Here is a 24,250-nt window from a genome sequence, read left to right as displayed (position 1 = left end):
TCTTCACTGGCTTGCCCAATGTTTTTGTCAAATGAGAAACCATTTCAGCTTTACAGCGTACCAAATAGGCATTATAACTGAGGAAACTATCTCTTGGATGAACATTACAAACTTCTTGTTATAGTTTAAAGCTGGCTTATATAAATCCTAAAAAGAATTGTACATAGTAAAAACATTGGAAGAACAGAACTATAGAGAAAGCACACATACAAAAAAAACCTGACATGCAGTTGATATGTTTCAGATATTCTGTTTTGACTAGGGAACAGCTGCTGCCAATAGCAATATTATTTCATTTTCATTCCTACTAGAAAGGCTATATAAAGACAATGGTTTATTATAAGTGTTCCCATTACATAGATGGCTTTGGGACCACATAGTTGGCCTGTGTGAAGCAGCGCTGATTTGCCTCAATGAGGCATTATAGGCTACAAAAAAGGATGAGGTTCATCTCACTGAGGCAATTTGCTTTGATAGAGCACTTTATGCTGCCACGCGGCCTCAATTGGCACTGGCAGAAGCTGGAAGAGGGTTCTGATGCAATGTTGCATAAGCACTTCTGGTTCCTTCAAGTGCCAGAGGCAATAGCTGGACGTGAAACGAAGCAAGAGGCCCTGTTGCTTTTGGAAGCAGGGAAGCCATGTGCTTCATAAAGCAGCTTTGAGGGGATGTTCTAGTTGAGCTTTGTCAAAGGGAAGCATCTCTTGAAGTCTTACACCAAGGTCATTGATCATTTTTGGTTAGAACAATTTTGGCCCTCTCAGCAGCTTGGTATCAGAGGCCTGCCGATGCTGCCTCATTTGCTGGATGAACTGCTCCATTTGGCTCACAGCTTGGCACTGATAGTGAAGCAAAACATTGGCAAACTGATTTAGGGCCAGCAGGTTTGAAATACACACAATACACTGTAGATATATAGACTGTGTATACCTGCATGTACACAATACACACGCATACCAGCCCAAGATTTAAATCCTAAATCTTTTCCTCCTTTCTTTCTGAGATAGCTGTGAACATCAGAGACATCTCTTTTCATGATTACATATTGGTTCTGTCTGATTAGGACTGTGTTAGTTCTCACTGATCAACTTCAGGCCTTATATGCCCCATCCATTTATTGATGGAAGGAGAGAAATAGAGTGACCACCAAGGCCCTTGAGGAGTGGATATGGAAGAAGGCAGCTAGCCTGGAAGATGCTCAGCACGTGACAAGGAAACTTTGGAGACCACCACAGGAACCCAACAACTCTGGAATCCCCTTCAGAATGCCAAAATGTTTCTGGGTTGGTGACGGGATGCTAAAAAAAAAAAACCCTCCAGACTACACAAAGGCCTGCCTCCATCATTCCCACTGAACAAAGCTCTTTTTTAAATCACAGCTCTGCTCCTCAGCACACACTGACCAAAACTCTTGCCAAGCAAGTCCAGGAGAGGCAAGCCAACAGTTTTGCCTTACCTGCCACCTGCCTCCACTGGCTGAAGCTCTTGACAAATAAATCTTCTGAAACTTATCAAAGCTGAGGAGCCAAGTCCTGAAACTTTTCCAGTTGGTCAGCTTTAATGGGCTTTTTTGGTAATCCTGCCATGCTCAACAAAGCCTGTCCTCCTGGAAAATTTTCAGCACATTCTAAGAGAGTTGCAGGGTAGGTGGCTTCAGTGAGCACAGTGAAGCTGCCCACCCAAGAGTCTTCTCCGGGGTGCTGAAGTTTTTCTAGACTGAGCAGCTTCACTGCTCACTCAGGCAGTCTTGAAACCACTCAGCTTGAAAGCATTTTGGCCAATGCTAGAGCAATAAAGTTAAAAACACCTTTTCCCCCAGCACTGAAATGATGTGAGGCTTCCTAAACTTCTTTGTTGAGATTAAGTGGGAGTGAAGTGGGGGAGAGATTGGCTTGTTTGTTTCAGCAAAGGAAATCATATTGCTTCCATAGCATAAATCTGCTTACCAAAGTGAGCATTGGTGGCTTCACTTCAGCATTTAATAAGAACTTGCTGGAGATCTATCTGACATTGAGATTGTCCATGAAGTTTGGAAAATGGAAGGTTAATGATTTACTCTTCCTCAGTGCTGAATTTAATTTGATACATACCAGATGAGGCCTGGGATCACAATAAAAGAGAATCTTTGTTGCATAATTTAAATTACATTTTAAAATGTTTTCATTTGCTCTAAGAGGATTAAGAATCCAAGAGTAGAAGCATCCAGTCTCTTATGGTTATTATTTAAACAACTTTCATATTATTTTTAAAAAATTTATAGACTGTCCCGGATTCGCAAGATTTTCTCATAAATGAAAAATCCACTGTTCTTTGAAGGGGTTAAGGAGAAATAGAAAATAAAATAAGGGGAGAGGGGAAGAGTTAAAATAAGTTTTTTTTTCCTTCCCCATCTGCTAAAATATAGATTTGTGGCAGGAAATAAGGTTTTGCACTGTTACATGAGCCAAGATATTCACAGTAAAATATGTAGTCTCCAGGCTCTGCACAACTTGGAATCAGCAAAGTAAAAATGGGGAAAAAACATTACGCAACCTTAGCATAAATTTAACTCTGATGGTTAGGAATTCTGACCAAAAGGAGCCCTGATCTTTCCTTTTGTGAAAGGTAACCTGGATATTCACTGAGGGAATAACTCCTGCTATATTATAGCTAACAGCCAGTTTGGTATAATGGTTAAAGCACCAGACTAGAAACCAGGAGAAAGTTTTGAGACAAGTCTGAAACTGCCATACTTACAGATGAAGCAGGGTGGACAAAAGCAAGGAATCTTGTCTTTAAAATTCCTTAGGAGAAGTAATTAAGAAGGCACCAAGTTGTTAAGGAAGCAACAGAAAATATATCACCTAAAGCAGACAAAGGAAATTGAAACTGAGCACATAGGAAACCCCTTCCCAAGATCCCAGGAACAGCTAATTAGATTTGAGAATCAACAAAGCAAGGACTTTGTTGGAAGATAGGAGAGGTCCTGAAGTCCATCCATTCTTTGAGTTGTCTTTGGATCCAGATGTGACAACTTCTGTCCCTCTGGCTAGGGACAGAAGGACATGGGTAAGTGTGGATGTGTGTGTGTGTGTGTGCATATATGAAAAAGAGTAAATATATGCATTGGGACCAGTGGTGGGATTCAAATATGTGAACAACCGGTTCTCTGTGTGGATGCCACTTCCAGAAGTCCATTCTGGGCCTGGGCTACAAAAAATTAGCTACTGGTTCTGCTGAACTGGTGAGAACTGGCTGAATCCCACCACTGATTGTAACCCATAAAGTTACAGCCCCGGCGTGGTTGGGTTGACTTTACACAATTGCTGGGTGTCTGGAGAAGACGAATTACAGCTCCGGCGTGGTTGGGGTTGACTTTACACAATTGCTGGGTGTCTGGAGAAGCCATTGATGAGCTGCACGAGAGGTACTTGGAGAAGTTGACTCAGCTCTTTGAGGAGCATAAGGCCAAGTACGGGCTGCCCCAAGATAAGCACCTAATGATCACCTGGCCGGCCACACTGGACCAGCCTGGGACACGGAGGGGCAATATTTTTTAGAGAATGTTTGTTGTGGGTATGTGTATGTATGTAGATGAATGGTGGCCCTGTTAGGTATAAATTTTATTATTGTATTTAGGGCGTATGAATGTGAATATTTTTATTTTTATGTATATTAATTGAGTGTGAATGTGTATTGAGTGTTTGGGGTAGGAGAATGGTGGAGTAGGGGGCGGAGCCTGGTGCTCCCTCTGCTGAGTGCAATAGCAAAAGCGGGGGGGGGCAGGACTTACCCTTGGGCTTGGTCTGTATGGAAAGCTAGTTCGGTCAGGAAGGGAGAAGGTTGGTGAAGGTGGGGGTACTCCAGGGAGGGGAGAAGATCGGAGCATCCCGGTTATGACTGGGATGGGCAGATATGGCAGGAGCCGAGGGGCAGGCCATCTTTGGGGAACGAGGACTCACTATATTAGAGCGATTCCTTGTTCCGGCCCCTCAAAAGGCCCATCCTGTAGTACTGGTTATAGGGGAGTACAGGGCCCTAGTTGTAGGCTGCTGTTGCTTAATGCCAGGTCGATTGTCAACAAAGTCCCCCTTGTCCGTGATTTAATATTGGACAGCGGGGTGGACCTGGCATGTATAACCGAAACCTGGCTGGGCCCTGAGACGGGTGTTTCCCTCTCGGAGATGTGCCCGGATGGGTTTGTTGTGCTTCATCAGCCTCGACATCAGGGCAGGGGTGGGGGAGTGGCAGTCATTGCTTGGAGGTCCTTGAGTCCTCGTGGGATTTCTGCCCCAGAGGTTGTTGGGTGTGAGTCCCTCCTATTGAAGTTGGGTTCACGGGTTCAGTTGGCCTTGCTGCTGATGTACCTACCTCCCAGCTGCGTTGCAACAGCCCTGCCTGCATTGCTGGAGTTAGTAGCCGGGTTGGCGGTGGAGTTCCCCAGACTTATGGTACTGGGGGACTTTAACCTGCCATCACTCGGCGATTGCTCAGAGGCGGCGCAAGAGTTCATGGCTTCCATGGCAGCCATGGACCTGACCCAGGTAATCCAGGATCCGACTCATAGGGGTGGTCACACACTCGACCTTGTGTTTCTCTCGGGGCAATGGAGACATGATATGGAATTAAGGGGAATAGAGATCTCTCCCTTGTCATGGACAGATCATTTCCTATTGGGGCTGGACTTCAGAGCATCACTCCCCCATCGCAGGGAGAGGGAGCCGACTAGGTGGTTCCACCCCAGGCACCTAATGGACCCAGATCGGTTCCAGGAGGAGCTTGGGGAAATACCTGACTCCCTTGTTCACAACTCGTCTGGGTCCCTGGTTGCGGCCTGGAATGAGGCGGCGTCCGGGGCCCTGGATCGAATTGCGCCTTTGCGACCTCTCTGTGGTGGTGGTCCCCAGAGGGCACCTTGGTTTACTGAGGAGCTCCGGGAGATGAAGCACCACAAGAGACGTCTAGAGCGACGTTGGAGGGCCATTAACTCTGAATCTGACCGATCACTATTAAGAGCCTATCTTAGGACTTATTTAGTGGTGATAAGGGTGGCAAAGCGTGTTCACTTTTCCACACTTATTGCATCCGCAAAATCTCACCCGGCCACCTTGTTTAGGGTGACCCGCTCCCTTCTTAAAGTGGAGGAGGCGGAGGAACCCTTGCAGGGGAGAGCTGAGGAGTTTGTTCAGTTTCTTTCGGACAAAATCGCTCAGATTCAGAGAGACCTGGACTCCGATTGGGCAGTGCCAGCCGAGTTGCCGGGGGCTGGTCTTAGTCATGTTATCTGGAGCGAGTTTGAGCCTGTGACCCCTGATGAAGTGGACAAGGCTGTGAGGGCAATGAATGCTGCCACCTGTTTATTGGATCCGTGCCCCTCCTGGCTGGTTTCTGCCAGTAGGGAGGTGACATGAGGCTGGCTCCAGGCGATAATCAATGCCTCCTTGATGGAGGGATCTTTCCCGCAACCTTTAAAAGAAGCAGTGATGAGGCCCCTCCTCAAGAAGCCTTCCCTGGACCCAGCTGTTTTGAAGAAATTTCATCCTGTCTCCAACCTCCCCTTTGTGGGGAAGATTGTAGAGAAGGTGGTGGCGTCCCAACTCTTGCGATCCTTGGATGAAACTAATTATCTGGACCCTTTTCAATCTGGTTTCAGGCCCGGCTACAGCACTGAGACTGCTTTGGTCGCACTGACCGATGACCTCTGGCAAGCCTGGGATAGGGGTCATTCCTCTATCTTGGTGCTTCTTGATCTCTCAGCGGCTTTCAATACCATCGACCATGGTATCCTTCTGCGTCGTCTCGGAGAGGTGGGGGTGGGCGGCACTGTATTGCGGTGGTTCTCCTCCTACCTCTCTGACAGGTCGCAGTCGGTGTTGGCGGGCGGACAGAGATCGACCCCTAGGCACCTCGATCATGGGGTGCCTCAGGGCTCGGTCCTGTCCCCCCTCCTTTTAAACATCTACATGAAACCGCTGGGTGAGATCATTCAGCGACACCGGGTGAGGTATCATCAGTACGCGGATGATACCCAATTGTATATCTCCACCCTGTGTCCTTTCAGTGAAGCAGTCGACGTGATGTGCCGGTGCCTGGAAGATGTGAGGGTCTGGATGGGGGTGAACAGGCTTAGACTCAACCCTGACAAGACCGAGTGGCTCTGGGTCTTGCCTCCCAAAGGTCAACTGGATGGTCCATCATTAGTCCTGGGGGGGCAAAATTTACCTCCCTCAGTGCAGGCACGCAACTCGGGTGTCCTCCTGGACTCACAGCTAAATTTGGAACAATATCTATTGGCTGTGGCCAGGGGGACCTTTGCCCAGGTTCGCCTGGTGCACCAGTTGCGGCCTTATTTGGACCGGGAGGCTTTACTCATGGTCACTCATGCCCTTGTCACCTCAAGACTGGATTACTGTAACGTGCTCTACATGGGGCTACCCTTGAAGAGCGTTCAGAGGCTGCAGTTGGTTAAGAATGCAGCCACGAGAGCGATTGTGGGCGCGCCAAGGTACGCCCACATGTCACCTATCTCCGCGAGCTGCACTGTCTTCCTGTGGGTCTCCGGACGCAATTCAAGGTGTTGGTTATCACCTTTAAAGCCTTTCATGGCATAGGGCCAGGTTACTTACAGGACCGCATACTGCCGTACAGTTCCCAGAGACCGGTGAGGTCCCATAGATTGGGCCTCCTTCAGGTCCCGTCGGACAGACAATGTCAGCTGGCGGGCCCTCGGGGAAGGCCTTTTCTGTGGTGGCTCCGACCTGGTGGAATCAACTTCCCCCCGAGGTTCGAACTACTCCCACCCTGCCGGCCTTTAAGGAAGCTGTTAAAACTCTCCTGTTCCGGCAGGCCTGGGGCTGATGTCCCCGGGGGGGGGGGATATGATCGGACACGCTGTATGAATGTATTTATTTTATTGTTTTATTGTCAGATTATTGCTTTAATTTTGTATGCCGCCCTGAGTCCCTTGGGATTGGGCGGCATATAAATTTTAGAAATAAATAAATAAATAAATAAATAAAATATTTTAAATTCACTGGATCTCCATGTATTCTAAGGAACTGATTGTGTCTCAGTGGTTTTGCGTGTAGCCATTTTCCAGGACTGTGTGTGAGTGACCATAAACCTAATCTGGGAGCATGTACATAACACAGTGAGTTCTAGTCCTGCCTTAGGTACAAATTTCTAAGATCACTTTAAACCAGTTACTCTCTCTCTCAATCCTTGGAAGGACACAAGGTCACCCTTCTTCCAAATTCTTACCAAGAAAACTGTAGGGACTAGTCCAGCACCAGGAGTCAACACTAACTTGAAGGCTATATATATTTGTAACTATAACATTCCAGAGTTTTCTCCTTCTGTCTGGTCTCAGGGCTTCCATAGCTGTATGCAAGAGCTCACCATCATAAAGTTATTTCACCCAGATATGGCTGTGCTGCCAATATGTTGTGTAGACCTTAGCCCAGCATTTCAAAAAAAGATTCCTTGCATATGAAAAATGATCAGAGTGATGATTTCAACTATTACATTATTTTCTTTCTATATTGAGAGGTAATATGGAGTAAAATTTTTGATTCTTTTTTGTTATTTGCATTGTGCTACTCTTAATTCTGCTCGGTTGCTTTAGAAAAAGGATAAAACATGTCTCATGATAAGAGGGAATATAAAAACTTCCCTGAATTAACATTCTGTTGAAGAACAAATCACTGATGGTGCTAAATTAGGGTAGAAACACTTTCAAACAGAGGTCTATGGATGATAAAAGAAATACATACACATTCACAGCATCCATTAATCCAGGGCTTTTCAACCAGTGGTACGGGTACCACCTGTGGTACATTGGCACCTGGCAGGTGGTACACGACCATCCTAGAAAAGTGGTAGCAGGGGAGGGGAATGAGCTGAACCAGTGGCAGCACCACACAAGCCTGAGTGAGAGATGGCTGGAGCTGCAGGGCTGATCCTGGGCTCAGTGGAAGCCCAGGATCAGCACCAGGCTCCAGCTGGAGCTTGGTGCTGATCCTAGTGCTTCTGCTGAGCCCAGAAGAAGCGCCAGTCAGCTGGAATGTTGCAGCATCTCCAGGGTCTTGTGATTTACATTCACATGCTTGGCAACTGATTCATATTTATAATGGTCACAGTGTCCCAGGGTCATGTGAAGTGACCAAAACATGCTGCAACCACCCAGCAGACAGGGGGGGATAAAAACCAAACACCTCCCCACCCCACCCCCGCTGCCAATCCTCAACAGAATTACTCAGAACAATGAAAACCTCGGACAGGAAGAAGAGCACTGGCAGGTGGGCAGGCAGGTGTCTTGCTCAGCTGTGGCTTGGGGGACACTTTTTTCAGTGCCATTGTAACTTTGAACAGTCACTAAGCAAACTGTTGTAAGTCGAGGACTACCTGTACTTTATCACTTTTTTCCTTTTTTTTTTTTTTTTGTCATCAAGTTTTTGACACCTTGCTAGGTGACTGGTGGTACTCGGATGTTGCCATATCCTAAAAGTGGTACAATGGGTGAAAAGGTTGAAAAGCCCTGCATTAATCCGTTTATGTTCTTCACACATATCCCACCATAGGATCCCTGGACTGGGAAGAGGTTCATCCTTAATCCCTTCTCAGGGATCATTATTTTTCCATTGCCATTGGTGGTTAAAAAAAAAAAAAAGCTGCCAGGGTCATTGGGTAGAAGACGGTGTTTCTGTAGCTGATTGTTTTCTTTCAGACTGAAAAGCTGGGAGGCGAAGAATGTGGGTGAGACTCTTAGAACTCTGTAGTCTTCCAGTTGAGTGCCAGGCACCACAGGCTTACCGCTGATGCCTATAACTAATTGCACTTGCACTAATCAAGCAATTCCAGGCTCATGTATCCGAAGAGTCAAAGAGACAAACCAAAGCTTATTTTTTCATTTCTCAACCCAAACAGGAGCTGCATCCAGCACCAGACTCCTATGACAAAAAAGTGGTTGTCACCCTACCTCAACTAATATGTTATCACAAAAACTGATGTACCCCAGGGTAAGTAACCACCACAATCATTTTGGCAAGTCAGTGATTTTGCGCTTTCATCTACAGGACAGGCCTCAAGGACAGCTTCACAAAACCTCTCCTTGTGACACTGGCCCAGTTCAGTCTAATGCTTGCTCCCAAACAGCCAAATCTTTCTTAACAGAAGCAACTGGGGCTGACTTTGACAGTCCTTTGTTTACCCAGTTCTGACAATACACTGCTTACTTATTACACGGAGCTCTTTTAGTTTGGTCTTCCATCTCTTTTCAGACCTGAGTTGTAACAGTTTTCTTCCTTTAAATAAAACAAGAGCTACCCACATTGCAACAGCCCCACTGAGGACTTTTCTGAACTATTTTGCCTTTCATGGAAATTGCAGATCTAATGGTAAAAATATGTGTATGACATATTAGAACAACCACTGTACACCAGAGATAGAGCTGCCTTTGAAAGAGAATCTGAAAACTCATTTGATATAAAATTATTCTTATGAGAGTCTGTGAGTTTCATTGGTTTTTAACTGATACGTTTGGGAAACAAATTCACAGTCCATTATCTTTTGGGACCAGACTATCTTGCGCCATGTGATCCTGCCCTCTCATTAAAATCATCAGTGAAGACATTCCTACATGTTCTACCAGTATTCAATTAGGGCAACAATGAGGAGTGGATGGCCGCCCAACATTTTGTTGAATTCTCATTTATCAGATTAAATGTTCTCCTTTCATTCTATTATTTCCTGAATAAGATAAATCTAAGTCTGGGTTTTAAAAAGCTGGATCTATTATTAAATGATGATGATGATGATTGATCATCACACAGTCAGTCAGATGTTCAGACTGGGTTTGGCATTTTTATCTACCTATCGAGTAGAATCTGGGATAGGCAGATCTGGATGTTTGATGGTGTTACACATATCTTCGCAGGATGGAAGCTGTTCCTGTAAGGCCACAATTGATTGATGGTGAATTTGTCAATGCCAATGGTGTTCAAGTGGTGCTCCAGTTGTTTTGGGATTGCAGCCAAAGCACCTATTACTATTGGTACTACCCTTGCTTGCCTTTGCCGCAGTCATTCTATTTCTATTTGTAGATCTTTGTATTTTGTTATCTTCTCCAGTTCTTTTTCTTTTGTTCTGCTGTCTTCAGGCAATGCCACATCCACTATCCAGAGTTTTTTGTCTTTCTTTTTTTATATAGATATTTTATTAAGTTTGTATAGTTACAAATCTTTAGTGCTGAATAAATAATGTGTTGTCTGGGTCCACATATTTGACATTAATAGTAATACAACTTCTATTCCTACTTTCTATTCCATTTTTCTAGCCATTTGTAAAAATTATCCCATGTTTGAAAATATTCTATATATTCTTTCTCTTTCATTTTCAATGTAAGCCTATCCATTTCTGCACAGTCCATGATTTTCCTAATTATGTCTTCTTCTGTTGGTGTTTCTTCATTTTTCCAATGTGCAAATGTAATTCTTGCTGCTGTTAATACATGTAATGATAAATATATACATTTTTTATCATAGTTCTCTGTAATTATACCTAGAAGAAATAGTTCTGACTTAAAATCTACATGTTTTCTTAACATTTTCTCTAACCACATGTGTATTTTTGACCAAAGGTTTTTCACTTTAGGGCATGTCCACCAGAGGTGATAGTATGTGCCTTGCTTTTGCCTACATTTCCAACTATTGTTAGACATGTTTTTAAATATTTTTGCTAATCTTGCAAGTAGTGAATGCCATCTATAAAACATTTTATATAAATTTTCTTTATAAGTAGAATTGGAAGAACAGGGCATTGAGCTATCATGTTGACCACACCTGCAAATGCAAATGAGATACAAAAAAGTTACTAAAACATGTTTTTTATAAAGATCAAACAGTGTTTGACCAGATACTATTGTCATAAGAAGAAAAACTTATTAATAAACTCTACAATTTTTTGTTAAACTTGAAGGTGAACAAGTTAAAGAAACAATGATAACTTGGGCAAAAAATTGTGGTCACCCTAAACAGGGCTGCTGGACTATTATCAGCAGACACAATAATGACAAAGAAATAACAATTCTTCACCATTATATTTCTTAATATAATGGCTTGATTCAAACTGATTATGTGCCATCACATTGGTGTTGACTTTACCAACCACATTGACAAACCTTCTCCAGGATCTGTCCCCTATCTAAATTTTCATGGCTTCTACCTGGCCTTCAGGTCTTCTAAAGTGTACCATTTAGCTCTGTGTAATCAACTGATTTCATCTTTCACTGGGTTGAGCATTTATATGTTCATGCTTCTTCCGTTCCATGTTCCCACTGTGTTTTTGTCTTTTCAGCTTCAGCTTTTTTCTTCCCACATGGTGACATCAGCAACTAGATATCCCAGAGGTTTTAATCTAACTACACCATAAACACCATTAGTACTACAAAGTACTACTACAATAATATGTAGAGTGCAAACTAATCTGAAGAACCCATCATCCAGTATTATATTATCAATTATTTTATCTTGTTTATCCATGTGGATTCCTCGATAAAATGCAGGAGTGGTTTGCCATTGCCTTCTGTGGTATAGAATGAAATGATGTCTTTTGCTATTGTCACTAAAATTATCATCTGCCTTCAGCATCTTCCTATATTGCTGATGCCTTCTATAGACACCTGCTTGCTTCAGCTGGGCTACTGATGTGAACTTTATGCCTTGGATGACTCCACAGGGAGTGTATGATCTTGGTGTACCCTCCCAGCATCATTGCTTGTCCTGAAGAACCTGTCAGCATAGCAGCAGGACTTGAGGAGTGATGGTGTTTCAGACAGCAGGCTAAACAGTGGCTACATTACCCCCCACAGTCTAGTGTGTTGTGAGTACAATCAGAAAATGTTTGCTTCTGATTAAGTAATATAGAAGGATCTTGATTGTGAGAGCTGCCACTGCAGGCTGAGAGTTTAATATGAAGTCTATGAATTGCCACTGAGTTAACTCAGCTTTCATCTGATGGTAGAAAATCAATGATTCAGCAGCCCTGAAGGTCTGTGGTGTGGAGGTAACCTGTTTATAATTAGTAATGCCTCTTTGTGATTTTTTAACTGCCTAGGCAGACTGAAGGAAACATTTTTCTTTCAGAACTCCCTTTAAAAATGTCTTCATTTTTACTTCACATATTGAAATAATCCACTTTGATCTCTCTGCAGGTATGGGGCAACTTTTATCACTGAACTCTTTAGGCAGTTATTGCCAAAGACAATTTTGTCTTTGAGCTCAAACTTAATTTTCTGTGCAGACCAGACACACCACAAGCCAGATTTTAAAATAAAAGTGATAATGAAGCGTGAAAGTGCAGCAATGAAGATGTGAGTTTAATAGAAGTAGGGACAGTTGCCCGTTCTGCTCAAAATGGCATATTCAAGTGGCACATAATCAGTATCTAATTGTGAAACATCTTCCAGTTTCTCTGCTCTTGGGAAGTGAGTGACAAGTAGGAAAAATAATTGTTTCTTCTTTCCTGAAAACACTTTGCAGTCATCAATGCCATCTACATAAGTCTACATTGATTGGTTCTCTTAATGTACTACCAATATATTGTTAGTAGGTGTCAGCCAACCATCCACATCTTCAAGAAAGTCTGTCAGTTTTGATGAATCCTTGATGTAGGTTTTATTTTGCTCACTCAGAGAACACAAAAGTAATTACATGGGGTGTCCCCCACCAGAAAGTGGTTCTGACTGATGGGACAGAGCTTCCTGTGTCAGCTGTCTGGCCTGAGAAAGGAAAGCTGGCCTAAGCAGGGCCATTGGCTGAGAATGAGTCAACCATGACAAAGACAAAAATCTCATATGCCCTCAGAGGAATCAAAGAATGAATAATCTGGATTCTTGTTCTTTCAAAATTGTCTAGGCAGACTTTCAGAACACTCAAAAATGTTTAAACAACAAAGGCATAAAATGGATGTGGCTGCTCAAAAGAGTTGTAAAGAGATACTAATCTATACTGTTATGCATTCCAAAGCACCTTTCTACAGTCAAATCTAAAATGCTCTGGTCCACAAATACCTAAGAGATTGTGTGCTAAAGAACATTCTACATTTAAATCCACTCTTTTCCTAATAACATCTTGTATAAATTATATCAAGATCATTGGGACAGTTTACAGTTTGTAACCATGGCTTATTAATAGGATACCTTAATCATTGTTCAATATATGTCCAAACCCAGATTAATGGCCAATTCTTCTGTTCAGGGGTCTTACAATTATCAACCAACCAAAATTGCAGTCCAGAATATTTAGTCACCTAAAAGCTTTCCAGTAACCTTCCCCCTAGAAGTTTAGCCAAAAGTCAAGGTTTTTCTTTCTCTGCAAATAGTTCTTGAGCTTAGAGATCACAGCTCAGTAAGTATTTATAATCCCAGAAGGTCGGCAGTTTTTAAAACAAATGTAGTTCTCATTCTGTAGTAGATGGCCCAGTGTATTTTCTTTCCTTTGCTCCCAGCTGTTCTTTATTTGGCTAAAAGCCTCTGAGGTTCAAAGAGACAAGTTTTTCTCTATTTTTGGTGTCTTGCCAATTTCTGAGTCAATGCAGCTGTAGTTTTATGCTCTAATCCACCACTAGATATCAGTAGCTATTCATTTTCCAACTTCTAAGACAAAGAATTATTTTCTTATAATTTCATCAATACTCTTTCAGATGTAGAATCTTAACAGTTTTCATAATTTTCAGATTTATCCAGACTATAGTATTATTAACTTCATTTCAATATATTTCTGTCCCCCTTAAACATTAATTCACTGCTTCCATCTATGGAAGGGTGGGAATGTAATCCCCTCCCTTCTCACTTTCGGAGGATTTTTTTTACTTCTTGGGGATCTCTTCCAGGAAATCAGTTACAAAATAGGAAAGAGAAGATCAATATTCTCACCCAGTTCCAAGCATGCTGTTCACAGTTGTTCTGGTTAGTGCTTTTGGACTTTGGCTACTGGTAGCTTAGGCTAGTCAGCAAAGTGGCTAGTCTTTCTCCTGTCAGGTTGGAGAGCTTCCCCCAGATCAATCAGATCAATCGCCATTGTTCTGCAATTAGCGGGGGGGGGCTTCTTCATTGCCTCTCCGGGGTGACTTTTGACCCAACCGTAGGGTGTGGAACCCCCACAATCCCTCGGCCGTGTCACTTCCACAAGACCGTAAGTCTCCTCAAAGCTTCACTTTTTTAGGTGTACCATGGGATATTAACGCTAATAATTCCTTAAGATCCTTCCTGTCTTGAATGACTGGTTAACTGCCCCTTTCCCATGGATATCAATGTCACTATTTTGTAGCAATTTGATAATACAGATGAAAGAGAGAATAATTATTATACAATTTTAAATTAAGCAAAGCAGATCACAGAGCCATAATTTGAATCATCATCTTCTTCTTTCTTCTTCTTTCTTTCTTCTTTCTTTTTTCAAAGCATGAAAAATCTTCAAACAACCCACTTGGATACTGCCTTATCTATGCAAAGCTTGGTTAGGGTTGTTTCATGACCTAACAGGCTTCAGACGTTGCTTGCGTTCAGTTGTTTATGGAGATTCTCAGTCATCCAGGTCATGGTTGTCCCAGAGGTGCTTTTTCAAAAGGCAAGTAGGCATTGTTTTTCCTTGAAAATGTTTTGCTACCCTCCAAGAAGCTTCTTCAGTTCTTCTTTATTGTCTTTGGTTACAATAAAACTACAAACTGAAAAAGAGCAACAAAGATGATCAGGGGACTGGAGGGTAAAACATATAAAGAACGGTTGCTGGAATTGGGTATGTGTAATTTAATGAAAAGAAGGACTAGGGGTGACACAATAGCAATGTTCAATATCTCAGGAGTTGCCACAAAGAGGGAGTCAAACTATTCTCCAAGTCCACCTGAGGGCTGGACAAGAAGTAATGAATAGAAAGTAATCAAAGAGAGAAGCAACCTAGAATTAAGGAGAAATTTCCTGACAGTTAGAACAATTAATCAGAGGAACAACTTGCTTCCAGAAGTTGTGAATGCTCCAACACTGGAAGTTTTTAAGAAGAGATTGGACAACCATTTGTCTGAAATGGTATAGGGATTTCCTGTCTGGACTAGATGACCTCCAAGGTCCCTTCCAACTCTGTTATTTTATTCTACTCTACTCTACTCTACTCTACTCTACTCTACTCTACTCTACTCTACTCTATTCTATTCTTCAATAAGTCAGGAAACTACAAACAGAGAGAGAGAAAGAAAGAGAAGGAGAGAATATTATACATGTACTGTATTTATTTAAAATCTAATGAGAATTAGCCATTCAGATTCCTGACCATAAACAATAGATATAACTAGTCACTGAAGAAGACTTATTTGGGAGCCTGACTTTACAATAATCTTTTCCAACTTTCCTGGAATTATAGTTTTCAGATTCCACACACCTGCAAATAGCAGAAACAATGTTGTTATGTTGTGATGATTACAACACAACAATAAGAAAGTTAAACTGCACTTATTTGCATTAACCTATGCTTCTAATTAAAATTTTCCTGTAACTACCTATACATGTAATATGATTTTATGAACATTGTGCACTTTATTTGCAAGTCTAATACCTAATTAGGTCCTAAATCAGCAAAACTGAATGAAGGGATTGACCCTGTGGATATCCATATACAGGTTAAAAAATGTCTGTGTGGGACCATCCCTTTTTACTTGTGTCATGCATCAACAGATATTAAAAAGGGATAGGGCAGTGATGGCGAATCTTTTAGACACCAAGTGCCCAAACTGCAATCCAAAACCCACTTATGCATCGTCGGGTGCCAGGTGGGTGTGGCCCATTGGGTGGGTGTGGCCCATTGGGTGAGCATGGCTGTGGTGGTAATGGCAGACTGGGTGGGACTAAAAAGTTCAATAAATCAATTCCAACTTTGCAAGATCTTTTTTTTCCCTGCGAGAGATTGGACCTTTTTTTTTTTTTGCACACAGCAGTAGAGGCCTAAAGCGAAAAGGTTTTATAAAACCCAGCTGAAGGCCTAGGACTGGGGCGATGGCACCCATGCCCACAGAGAGGGCTCTGAGTGCCGTCTCTGGCACCTGTGCCATAGGTTCGCCACCACTTGGACAGGGCTTTGAGCTCACTTTCGGAGCCCCAAAATGTCTCCCCAAATGAATAATCTGAGAAGGATACAAATGTAAAAGAAACACACTATGTTTTATTGAAATGTTTCTTTTCTAATCTAGGCAACACAGTTCATTTTTCCCTTTTTTAACCCAGAAATAATAACCATGCTGGAAGAGAAATGATGTCCATGTTATGTATGCAGCACAACTCCCAGTCAGCTAATGCTAATGCACGAAAAAGACTGTGCAGCACTTACACTGTTCTTATCAAAGATAACAGCTCCATTGAAAATAGAAAAGTGCAGTTATTTTTAGCTCCAGTCGGCAAATGAATCAAACACCTACATTTGAAGGACAGCTGCAGAATAGGCAGCATAAAGTTGAGAGACTCTGCAGAATGTTAAAATCAAATTGCCAGTTTATTTATAATAACAGATTAGTATGCTGCTTAGTTGCTGGACATTTGGACAATATTAACTATTATAATAATGGAACATCAAAATGCAATTGTCAGAAAAAGTGTATTGTCCTCCGCTACCATCAACCACTGAAGATCACCTATTCCAAAAGATAAAAGTCCCTGCAGATTTTACTCTGCTGGTCATAGCCGACTATAGGGGACAGTGCTCAACTCCGCTTCCAAGCCACTGAGCCAGAGCTGTCCAAAGGCATTTCCCTCAGCACGATGTCACAGAACCCTGATATTCCATTCCCAAGCCCTATGAAAAAGGAGTGCTTTCACTCTCTTCCTAACTGACAAAAGGTTGGGTCTATCCTGATCCCAGGGGGAGAGGATCCCACAGGGAAGGATTGCTTCTGAAAAAGCCACCATACAGGCTCCTGCTATCTTGATCTCTTGAAGGGTGGGTACCTGTAGACCACACTGAGCGGACAATTTCACCTGGAACTGGCAGTCCTGAGGGTAACAACAGTCTAAGCCAGGGGTAGGCAACCCAAAACACTCAAAGAGCCACTTGGACCCGTTTCCCACCGAAAACAAAACACTGGGAGACGCAAAACCCTTTTGATATCTAAAATGAAGATAACACTGAATACATCCTTTTTTACCTTTAGTGTGTGTGTGTGTGTGCGTGTAAAGATAAAAAAGGATATATGCAGTGTTATCTTCATTTTAGATGTCAAAAGGGCCTCTGTCTCTCTCTCTCTCTCCCTCCCTCCCTCTCTCTCCCTCTCTCTCTTTCTGCCCTTGGTCTGCCAGTCCTCTTCCCCCCCCCCCCTCTCTCTCCGATCTTCTGCTCACCTGGCAAGCTGGCTTCAAGCTGTTCTCCAACAAGCTCAGGGGTAGGCAACCTCGGTTCTTTTATGACTCATGGACTTCAGCTCCCAGAATTCCTGAGTCAGCATAGCTGGGCTAGCCACATACGGCCCTGGAGCCGCAGGTTGCCGACCTGTGGTCTAAGCCATAAAAAGTTTTCCAGGAGGGCAAACTTTGCTATATGGATAGAATTACCATCTGACACAGGCATCTGAATAGAATCCAGACTTACTCCTTTTCCCTCAGCCCTTGTTTTACCTCGCATCTCTCCAACTGTAGATGAAAGCATGAGAGAAAAAGCAGCAGAGACTGCCTGAAAAGGGAGCACAGGAGCAACTAAGAGGGCACTTCCTATTGGACCAGCTAATTAGCTGCTGCAATAAGCTCACACAGACTGACTACAAACAACGGCATGAGAAAATAGCCACAATGGTAGATCTGCAAGCAAGAACTGATGAGACCACAAATTAGACAAAGTAATAGAAAATGAAGAAGCTAAAGTGCTCCAGGACTTTAAAATTCAAACAAACAAGCAGCTGCCACATACTTAATTGTCAATAATAAAAAAAACCCACAAAGTTCAGACTATGGATGTGGGGGTACCTGGAGAAGACAGAATTGAAGAGAAAGAACTGGAAAAAAGACTTGCAGAAAGAAGTACAATTATAGCAAAAGAAACAAAGATAGTAATGGCACCTTGGGTGCAATCCCAAAAAATCTGGAGTACCAACAGCCTCAACAAAATCACCATCCATCAATTGCAAAAGGCAGCTTTATTTGGAACAGCTTACATCCTGCGGTGATACTTTCTTTAACAACATCAAACAACATTTTTCTATTCCAGATCCTTGGGAAAGAAGGACTCAGTAGGTGTCCCAAAGGTGCTTTTTTCAGGAGGCAACTGGACTTTTTTGGGAGGAGGTTTGAAGATGTTTCGCTTCTCACCCAAGAAGCTTCTTCAGCTCTGACTGGATGGTGGGGAAATGAAAGGACTTATAGTCCTTGGAGACAAATCCTTCCATTCCCCATCATCCAGTCTGAGCTGAAGAAGCTTCTTGGATGAGAAGCGAAACATCTTCAAAGAAAAACAAGAAAGTCCAGTTGCCTCCTGGAAAAAGTACCTTTGGGACAACCAGGACCTGGATGATTGAGAATCTCCATAGAGACTCAGTAGGTGGATAAAAATGTCAAATCCAGTCTAAACATCTGGGTGACCATTCAACCAACCATAATAATAATGTCAACAACAACAATTAGCATAATGCTCCCAATTAGTTGAATAAAAAAAGATTAGCACTGTTATGTCCCGAGCCTTGCAAACGGCTCGGGCGTTTGCAGGCAGTCCCGGGCAGGTGCAAAGCTGCCCGGGACCAGACAGGCTGTCGCCAGCACCGTGCGCATGCGCGGGTGCTGGCGCGGGAAAAGTATCGCATTTACCCGGGAAATGTCTATATAAGAAGCTGGGAGGTTTTGGGAGCTGCTGAAGCCATCTACTTGTAAGCTGAACGCAGAATAAAGAAAACTGAGAACTTCAACTGCTTCTCGTGTCTGCTTTCCGCCAAGGACTCAACACTGGCGACGAAGGTGGGATTGCCTTACACCGCCTGGAAAGGAAGAAGTGTAAGCTTATCCAAGTGAGTCCTGAGCGGCGGAACGGCGTCGACTCGGCAGCTACCCGCCAATCCAGTGCGCATTCGGGGGTAGGCTGGCTGATAGACCCGTCTCCTGAAGATGGCAAAAATCGGAAGGCTTTCGGAATTCGACGTCTCACATCCAGAGCAGTGGGAGTCATACGTAGCCAGGGTGGAGAACTACTTCAAGGCAAACCAAGTGAGGGAAGAGAGCTTGAAGGCTGCCACCCTGCTTTCTGTTTGCGGCCAAGACGCCTTCGACATCGCAGAAAACCTTGCAGCACCTGTTCCAGTAGAGTCTGTAAGCTACACAGATCTGAAGAAGCTACTGAAGGAGCACTTCCACCCCAAGATGTCTGTCATCGCATGGCGCCACACCTTCGAGCAGAGGGATCAACGGCCCGGTGAGTTGGCCAAAGAATTCATCGCCGCATTACGGAAGGCCGCCAAGCACTGCGAGTTCAAAGACCTCGAAGAACGACTGAGGGACCGATTCGTGTGCGGGTTAAGGCATCGAGATCTACAACAGAGACTTTTCGCTAAAGAAGAATTGTCCTACCAAGATGCCTTAAGGGAAGTCACCGCAGAAGAAGCAGCAGGCGGCGCTGTCAAGAACATGCGGCCGATCAGAAACAGTCCAGAGGTTGCATCCATGCACCAGGAAGACGTCCAAAGAAACTCCGAGGAGGATCCGGATGAGGAAGTCGACCGTCTCCACCCCACGAAGGAAGAAAAACAGAAGGGAAGCTCTTCAGCTCCGTCAAGTGCATCGGCTGTGGAGGTCGCCACAGGAGAACCGACTGCAAGTTCCGCTCTGCTACCTGCCGGGCATGCGGCAAACAAGGACACATTGCAGCTGTGTGTCTGGGCCGACGAAAGGTACAACCTCAGGAAGAACCGCGCCTGAAAGGTACCAGATTCCCCAGCCAGAATAGGGTAGGGTTTTGCGCTTTGCGAAGAAGCATCCTTAGGACAGGCACACACAAGCCAATTAAGAAAAAGCTGTCACTCAAGGTGAAGCTACAAGGGGTTCCATTATCTATGGAACTAGACACAGGGTCTGCCTTTTCAATTATCTCCTTGCATACATTTAGGAAGATTTGTTCCGGTAGTGGAACTCAGGCCAAGTTAAGGCCTTCTGACATTGTGTTAACAGATTTTCAAAATTCAAGAGTGGGTGTGTTAAGGGGGAGGCCACCCTTAACGTGTAATACAAGAGTTTTGAAGGTCCACTAGACTTATTAGTAGTAGGGAGTGAACGAACGAGTCTCATAGGACTCGATTGGTTTGAGGCCCTGGGGATACACGTCACAGGACTCAACAGTTGACAAACACTCGACCTACAGGAAGTCTGCAAAGAATTTGCAGATGTTTTCAGCCCCCAGCTGGGCACATTCAAAGGACCCCCTGTGTCCTTAAAGCTAGACCCCATTGTCACTCCCATTAGAATTAAAGCAAGAAGGGTCCCTTTTGCTTTAAAGAGTAAAATTGACACTGAGTTAGACAAACTGATTCAACAGGGAATCCTAGAACCTGTTAATTCCAGTCCTTGGGAGACCCCCATTGTCACGCCTCTAAAGGCAAATGGGGACATTCGCATTTGTGCTGACTACAATGCACTCTGAATAAGGCATTGCAGCAACATGCCTATCCTGTTCCTGTGGTCAGTCATATTCTGGCCTCCCTCACGGGGGGGCGCGTTTTTGCAAAGCTTGACCTAGCTCAAGCGTATCAACGCTGCCTGTTGATGATGATGCTGCTATAGCTCAGACTATTGTGACCCACAGGGGAGCCTTTAAGGTAAAAAGGCTGCAGTTTGGAGTGAATGTCGCTCCTGGAATTTTCCAAAGCGTAATGGAAAACACACTGCGGGGCATACCGGGGGTTTGCCCCTACTTTGATGATGTCTTAATTGCAGGAGACTCCACACACATTCTAGCTGAAAGGCTAAGGGCTGTTCTGTTAAGATTCAGGAAGTCAGGCCTCAAGCTCAAAAAAGACAAATGCAAGATTGGGGTGCCTTCTACTGAATTTCTGGGGTTCAAAATTTATGCTGCTGGGATTCACCCTGCTGAATCCAAACTAACAGCTATTTTAGAAGCACCTAGGCCAAAGTCCAAGGCCGAACTTCAGGCCTTCCTGGGCCTCCTGAATTTCTACAATTCTTTTCTTCCACAAAAAGCTAGTGTAGCTGAGCCTCTTCACAGGCTACTATACAAGCAAGCAGTGTGGCAGTGGTCACAAACGCATGAGGGTTGTTTTAACAAAGTCAAGGCTTTGCTCACTTCTAACAGTGTACTTGCACATTTCAACGAGTCCCTTCCTGTGTGCATCGCTTGTGATGCGTCCCCTTATGGGGTTGGAGCTGTCCTGAGCCACCTCAGGTCTGATGGAACTCAGGTTCCTGTTGCATATTACTCCAGAACATTGTCTTCTGCTGAGCGCAACTATGCTCAGATAGACAGGGAGGCTCTGGCTGTTGTTGCTGGAATTAAAAAATTCCACGATTTTCTATATGGCAGGCATTTCACGGTCTTCACTGACCATAAGCCTCTGCTGGGACTGTTTACCACACTTAAGCAGACTCCCCACATCATTTCCCCTAGAATGCTTAGGTGGTCTATTTTTTTGTCTGCATATGATTTTTCCTTACTCCACAAGCCTGGAAAAGAAATGGGCCATGCTGATGGCCTCAGTAGATTGCCTCTGCCAGTAGTAGAAGCTGACCCTGCGCCAGCTGTCAACATTCTATCAATCCAAGCCTTGCTCGAGCTCCCTCTTAGTGCCAGGGATGTTGCCGCTGAAACAGGTACAGATCACACACTTTCACGTGTCCGTTCCTGGGTTTTGTCTGGTTGGCCTGAGCACTGCCCTAGTCCCGAGTTTCAGAGTTTCTGGTCCAAAAGGAACGAGCTGTCCCTTTCTCAGGGTTGTCTGCTTTGGGGAAACAGAGTTGTCATTCCCACCTCAATGAGGACTAGGGTCTTAGAATCCCTCCACGAGGGTCATCCTGGCATTTTTCGTATGAAGGCTCTTGCGCGCAGCCACTTGTGGTGGCCTGGTTTAGATAAAGATATTGAGGCTAAGGTGCATGCATGCCACCTGTGCCAACGATCTCGCCCCGAGATGCCCCAAGCTCCCGTGCATAGATGGGAGGAAACACAGTCCCCATGGTCTAGGGTGCACATTGACTACGCTGGCCTTTCAGGGCCAGTTCTTCTTGGTCCTTGTTGACAGCCATTCAAAATGGCTTGAGGTTGTACCTGTCTCATCCACCACCACTGCAAAGACTATTCAGGTACTGAGGGGGATTTTTTGCTGCACACGGGCTTCCAGATGTCATTGTGTCTGACAACGGCCCTCAATTCACTTCCTCCGAATTCCAAGCTTTCTTACAGGCTAACATGATTCGTCATGCAACGTCTGCACCCTTCCACCCGTCCACCAACGGTATGGCTGAATGTATGGTGCGCATCACAAAGGACGCATTGAAAAGACTCACCTACGGGGACTGGCATCACAGGTTGGCTGACTTTCTCCTTTCTTATCGCACCACACCGTCCACTTCTACAGGGAGAAGCCCAGCTGAACTTCGTTGGGGCGTCAACTTACTACTAAACTTGACCGGTTGCATCCGGACAGACTGCCTTCATCTACCTCACATCCTAGGGCACCTAGACAACTACTTGTGGGTGCCCCGGTTTGGGCTCGCAATTACGGGCCTGGTCATACATGGGTCCCCGCTTCTATTTCCAGGGTCACAGGTCGTCTCTCCTACGAGGTAGCCCTGGACAACGGTCGTGTCCTGCGTCGGCACATCAACCAACTCCGCCCTCGGCGGGACTTTTCTGATGAGACTCCTGGGTGTTTTCCAGGGGGGGAGGGGGACCCTTTGGAGCAAAGGGAAGGGCACGAGCTGCTGCCCATCTCCACTGATGGAGCCACAAACGGCCCATTCCAGGGTTCCGCGAGAGTTCCGAACAAGAATTCTATGAGCCTACCTAATTACCAGGCATCCACGCCTACTCCAGCCAGGGAGTCACCCCGGGGGCATACTCACTTTCCACACACCTCACACAGCACTCCAGTCACGGAGGATACCCGGGGGCATCCCAACAAATCATTCCCCGCAAGAGAGCTGGCACACAATCCCCAAGGTTGGCCTGACCTTACCCCAAATTCTACAGGGGGTCAAACATACAGGGAGGTGGTCGAGGAACCAAGTCCCGACTACAACACCTCTAGGCCAAATCAGGGAGTAACTGAGTTTTGGGAAAGTACAGAAACCCACACAAGCCCGGACACAGAACGGGGTTCAGGGAATGGACAGCCCCCTGACAGGTCTTGGATGGACCTAGGAGGTTCAACAGAGACGCCCAGCAGTGGCTATCACTTCAAGGGGCCCGAGGGTCTACAGCTAGGCAGGTCAACCAGGTCGCAAAGTGACAAAAGCCTGGCCTGATGAGCCCGGTGGGCGAGCAAGCAGGCCAGGCAGCGGGGCACAGTCCTTGGAAGGCACCAAGGCAAAATAAGGAGAACAGGCTCACATCTCCCTCCAGTCAGGGAACTCATTCTAGTAACCCAGAGCTGAGAAGGTCACAGAGAGCAAAGAAGTCTCCTAAATACTTAGAGGATTACATAACATTGCTGGCTAAACAAAAGCCAGGTAACGATAGGAGCACTGAGAAGCAGAACACTGCATAAAATAAATGATTATATGTTGGTAGTAGTTTTAGCCCTGGGGAAAGGGGTGTTATGTCCCGAGCCTTGCAAACGGCTCGGGCGTTTGCAGGCAGTCCCGGGCAGGTGCAAAGCTGCCCGGGACCAGACAGGCTGTCGCCAGCGCCGTGCGCATGCGCGGGTGCTGGCGCGGGAAAAGTATCGCATTTACCCGGGAAATGTCTATATAAGAAGCTGGGAGGTTTTGGGAGCTGCTGAAGCCATCTACTTGTAAGCTGAACGCAGAATAAAGAAAACTGAGAACTTCAACTGCTTCTCGTGTCTGCTTCCCGCCAAGGACTCAACAAGCACCTTGACTCCTAATCTGTAGGGAGGAGATACAGGGAGTTCTTGACTTACAACAGTTCATTTAGTGACCATTCATAGTTACAATTGTACTCAAACAAATGAATTGTGACTGTTTTTCACAGTTATAACCTTTGCAGCATCCCCATGGTCATGTGATCAAAATTCGGATGCTTGGCAATTGGTTCATATTTATGACGGTTGCAGTGTCCTGAGGTCAGTGGTC

Source organism: Crotalus tigris, unplaced genomic scaffold (assembly GCF_016545835.1).
Source record: "Crotalus tigris isolate CLP2741 ecotype Arizona unplaced genomic scaffold, ASM1654583v1 scf7180000018537.1059022, whole genome shotgun sequence".
In the NCBI taxonomy this organism is placed as follows: domain Eukaryota; kingdom Metazoa; phylum Chordata; class Lepidosauria; order Squamata; family Viperidae; genus Crotalus; species Crotalus tigris.
Note: the sequence above shows the minus strand (reverse complement) of the source record.